Source organism: Cibotium barometz, chromosome 2, assembly GCF_041138505.1.
Source record: "Cibotium barometz isolate CiBa-2024 chromosome 2, ASM4113850v1, whole genome shotgun sequence".
Taxonomy (NCBI): domain Eukaryota; kingdom Viridiplantae; phylum Streptophyta; class Polypodiopsida; order Cyatheales; family Cibotiaceae; genus Cibotium; species Cibotium barometz.
The window spans coordinates 31,532,103-31,537,736 of record NC_141047.1 but is presented as its reverse complement, the minus strand read 5'-3'; positions in this window follow the sequence as shown (position 1 = coordinate 31,537,736).

The window sequence follows — 5,634 nt, the reverse complement described above, 5'->3', positions numbered from 1 at the left end:
GTAAATGATTTTGAAATTTCTTGATAGGTAAAGTGTGGAACCGAAACAATTTAATAATTAGGTTTCGGAGGTAAGTATCTACAGTCTGGACAAGGGCCTTCAAAGGAGAGCTTTGGGTTGGATGCACTATTGAAGCTAAAACGAGAGTGCACTTATGACTTTTTGATGGAAGGAGGTTCTCAGGTCAAGGGTCCACAGGTGAGAAGTGCTTTGTTTTCAAGATGTCCACAATTATACCCTCTTTTGGATTGGATTTGGTGAATCAAATGCAACGACCAGCTCTGGGGACCTTAGACATGTATGGATACAATTCTACCACACTCGACAACAGATTGGGTGACCATGGCTTGTCCTATGTGTGACCCAAGGTAGTATATTACAAATGTCATAATAAATGTGGTCAAAGGATTTCAACTTTGTTTACGATGTAAAGGACTTGAGTTTTCATGCAACATGAAAGATCTTCTAGCAAATTCGAAATGTGAAATGAAAGAGGAGAATATGGAGGTCCAATGTTTGTTTTGGGAGTGCATCGATCAAGTGATGAAAGAGGAGAATATGGAGGTCCAATGTTTGTTTTGGGAGTGCATCGATCAAGTGATGAATTTGATTTGATCAAGTCTAAAATGAGATCCAAGCTCTTCATCAAATCTGTAGGTGACTTTGTTAAAATAGAGATTAAGCATTCAATGTTTGGTCAAATCTTGTGTTTCTTGGATTAATCCTCTACTAGACTAATTGCTATTGATGGCCTTGAAAAGATTTGATCTCATTTGAACTCTAAGGCCTCAGATCTGGGCTCCCCGCATACTCTGTTTTCTGCACACAAAACAAAGGATTCATTTGCTAATCAATGATTAATCAGTACTAATCACTATTTTTTGGTGCAATTGAGGGTCCAAATTAACCATTAGGTATTTGATACAGATCCCTATAACTTCAGATTGCAATTTGGAGATGGTTTGATACTCCAACCATTCCGTACAAATTGGTTACCCTTGATTTAATATAGTTTCTAGTAAAATTATGCTGATAAATTTGTGGTAATCATCATTTTGCATTTAACCCTTGGTTAATGCCCACAAATCACACTTAAATTGAAGATTATTCACAGCCAGAGTTGCATTTGGGAATGTGCATAAGAATGAATGCTATATGCATTATGTATTGGGCACATTACATCAGTGTAAAAAGGGGATCAGACACTGCCCTTGTCCAGAATAAGGCAAGAGGTAAGACCTCCCACATAGATTTGGGTTTGCATTGCATAATGACACAAGATAAACATCAAAAGCCCAAAAGAACTGTCAACAAAACATTAAAACATGTTGCTCACATATGGAGCAAGAACTGACGGACATGCTCATGGCCCCAGCCACATGAAAGAAGAAGAACATCTCTTTCCAAGAGGAAGATCCACACCAAGAAGAAAAGCTAGAGGAAGCATTGAAGGAAGACATGGACGTGTGAAGAGAAGCTGCCACAACAAGAAGACTGAAAGAGGAAGACATGGACGCATGAAGAGAAGCTGCCCACGACAAGAAGACTGAAGGCAAGAGAAGATGTGAGGCTCCAAGAAGTGAGGAGTCATGTGAGAATCTATGAGAGAGAGAGATCGGAGAAACCCCACAACCCAATGTAGCCTGCCCCAACAGAGTAAACCACCTCTGAGCCACCGATGATGTAGGCCATGTGGTAGATGTATGTATGAGCACTTTAGTCAAGGTCATGTGCACTTGTAGTAGCCTTGGACACATAGAGAGAGAGAGTGTCAAGGACTATGAATTTAGGTACTTGAGGCACTGGTCGCAGAATATCAAGTAAGAGGGAAACTTGGTATAGGGTCCAGGTGTGCTAGGAGTATTCACTTGAGGGGAGGTGTTGAAATATACAAGTGAATAGGGTGTGTGCGAGAACAAGCCCTTGGCTAGAGGCTATAAAAGAGAATCTGTAAATATGAGAGAACCTGTGAAAAGGTGAGAAGAATCTATTGGGAGAGAATAAAGGGTAGCATGAGGAGATTTAGGAGGTGTGGAGATATTCTAGGAGAGGTGGAGAGAATCAAGCAAAAGAGGTGGAGATATTCAAGGAGAGGTGGAGAGAATCAAGCAAAAGAGGTGGAGATATTCTGGGAGAGGTGGAGAGAATCAAGCAAAAGAGGTGGAGTGAATCAAGGAAAAATCAGTGGGATTAGATGCTTGGATGTAAACTCTATAAATTGAGGCATTGGCCTAATGAGAATTTGCTGGTTTTTTATTATCCCTGCCTACATTAAGCTATCAATAATTGTTTACTAAATCACGTCTTAATTATCATCTAATCTCTTTGTTAATGATGCTGATTCTAGCATTTGATCCACCATAGCTCATCACATTGCTGTAATTTTAACAATCATTTCATAGACAAACCTACAAACCTATTGTGCAGTAGCAGTGCTAGTTGGTCTAGCTTCTGGCCACCTTGTGAGGTAGTCCACTACTGTAGTGATGATACAAAACTTTCTACTCCTAGATCTTGGAAGAGGCCCTATTACATCTATTCCCCACTTTTCAAAGGCCCCATAGCTCATAATGAGATGCATGGACTCAAGAACTAGTACCTTCTTCTGAAAAGCTTGACATTCATGACAGCTTCTACACCAATGATGGATGTCTATGTTCTTGCTTGGCCACATAAACTTTGATGTTAAAACCTTTATTTTGGTAATATCAACCCCATAGTGGCCTCCATATCCCTCTTCATGGTGGCAAGATCTCAAGCAATTCAGAATCTCATCTTGATACAAAACTCTTCTCAAAACAGCATCATTTCCTTTATGATACAATATGTCTCCAATCAATACATTTTTCGAAGCTCTTTTAACAACTGCCCTCCTTTTTAAAACGTCCAATTCTCTTCTTGGAAAACCTGTCTCAAAAGGACCTACTCTTCCTCATAAAGGGTTTCTCTACCTTGATATAATGGTCCTTGGACTGTCACAACATGCAAATCCTTGGAGAAAACCTTGGGCTCTCATGTTGTCTTCCCTGGATACATGCCATATCTTGGAAACAATTTAGGATCTTCCTCACCTTAAGAAACTAGGTCTTCATCTCATCTTTTTTAACTTTCCAAGTACCTTGTACTTGCCTTATAGCAAGTAGAGAGTCCCCCTTTATAACCAATCTTTTAACCTTCCTCTGTCTGCACTCCTCAAGACCCAAATTGAGGCTAGAATACTGAGTCTCATTGTTGCTTTTAACCTGTATCTCCTGGCTTCTAGACCATAGATCTTTACCTTGTTTGCTCACAACACAAACCCAACCCCCCCTTTACCAAGACTTCTTTTAAAAGCTCCATCAAAGAATAGAGTCCCATCTATGTCTTGCAATTCTTCATGCAACCTATAATCAGGAACCACTTGCTTTTCAACATCTCTAATGGTATTGCGTCTAACTTGAACCACTTGCTTTTCAACATCTCTAATGGTATTGCGTCTAACTTGAACCTCTTTATAGGTTAGCATGTGTCTGCTATATGGGCCCTCACACTATCTTCCTTTGTAAATCTCATGTCAAAGACTCTTTCCTGGGACTGACATCATGAGTTAACTCTCAGCATACTAGTTTAACTGAACTAATCAGCTGATGGGGCTGGCCAGCTGACTACACTGGATCAAACTTCCTTAGCTCTGAGTCCTCTAGCACTTATCAGACCCTCTAAACACTCAAACTACCCAAGATTTCAGCCCTAAAAACACTCAGCTGACTATAATCAACTTGTCGTGTTGGCTCGAAATGACCAACCAGCTTACAAACCCGGCCATCTAACTACTGACTTGTGTCAGTCTCTTGGTGACTGTTAGACTAAACTCAAAACTTCTCCCCTTCAATCTAAATAGATTATATCTACTATTCTAGCTCTTTAGAGTTGATCATCCTAGATGCATAGCTAAACTACTAACAGTAGTAGCTGACACTTATATGACCCTAACTGACTCCGAATCCTCTTAATTAGTAGGTGACTGATTGAGCTAAGAGTCAGCTCTAACTCCCACAATGTCAAACATACATCCTCAGTTGCTCTATCTCAGCAAAATCAATAAAAGTAACTCAAACCAAGCTCCATAGCACAAATTCTCCTCAATCTCAACACAAATTCAAGCTTTGAACTCTCAGATTTCTTCACAAAAATAAAGCCAAACCTTGTCTCAACACCCCTGAGACATTGGTTCAAACATATCAGTAGAACACACTAAAATCTTGGGGATATTCCACTTATGATAGACTCCAACAACTATCCAAGTTACAATGAATTTACAACCACAAACTACAGGCCTTCCTTAAAACAGACACAATTCAGCACTCAGCTGAATTGACAGTAGCAACAATTGAGCAAGAATTTGACTAAATCATGTTTCTAACAAAGTCGCCACATGGAAATTAAAGGGAAACCTCCTCCAACTGATTCTCTGGCCCACGGTGCATTCTTTGCTCTGATTTATCCAAATTCACCTCCACTGCATTGAACTTCACTCTACAACCATCGAATACTGTAAGACCTTCAATCTGCAACAAGTAGTTCCTTCACTGTAGTGACTCACTTCTCTCACTCATCACTCTCTTGCTTCTCTTCTTCTATGCTCTCTCACTAATCACTCTCTTGATTCTCTTCTTCTATGCTCTCTCTATGTACTCGTCTACCCTCGTGAAAATTATCTCAATTTCCCCTCTTAAGCTCGCCTGCCCCACTGCCTTCTAGATTGTTGTGTTGCCGGCTCCCTTGTTCTCCAGTACACCTTATATTTTTTATTTTTCGCACCTGCTCTTATCCACTTGGGTCACCATGCTATTTCTGCCACCTAGGATCCATGTCATCTCACCTTATTTACATTATATGTTCCCATATTCCATGTTTGTTTTCAGCACTAGGCTCCTCTCACAACGTCAATGGTGGCACAATGGTTATGTCATGGGATAGGAATGTTTTGGCAATGGAATCTTGGTAGAGCTGATGGGAGGTGCACATAGCACATTGGGCTAGTGTCATGAGTGAGCAGTAGAGAGAAGTAATGATGGTCCAAATACCCTAAGAACAAACCTATCAAAGAGCAAGCATGGTGTTTGGCTTGCAGGGGAAGGGAATAGACACAAGATTTCTCTTTATGATGCATGCACTACGGATATGGAAAATGCAAGCCCAGCGCAAGTGGTCCACACAATCAATTAGGAAACTAAAGGAACACCCATGTATAAGGCGCCTATCCCTCTAACCGATGACAAAGAAATTGTGTGTCACCAAGAGACCGGCCATTATGGTCATTGATATTAATGATCAGACAACATATCATCCATATTACAATGTGCATGTATGAGACCACAAATATGTGGGGAGGCCATGGAAGATCAATTTAAGGAACATGATGCAACCACTACTCCTCCTCAAAGATTAGCAAAAGCCAAAGAGGTATGATGCAACCACCACTACTTCTCAAAGAACAACGATGCCCTTTGGGAGGGATGGACCACCACATCAGAAGTGCACGAGCTCTATAAGAAGCTCACAACAAAGAAGGTGATAGACCTTGTATATAAAAACATGGTAGAGGTTAAAGCGGCCAGCCATTTGGGTGTGGAGAGCCTTTGGAATTATTGA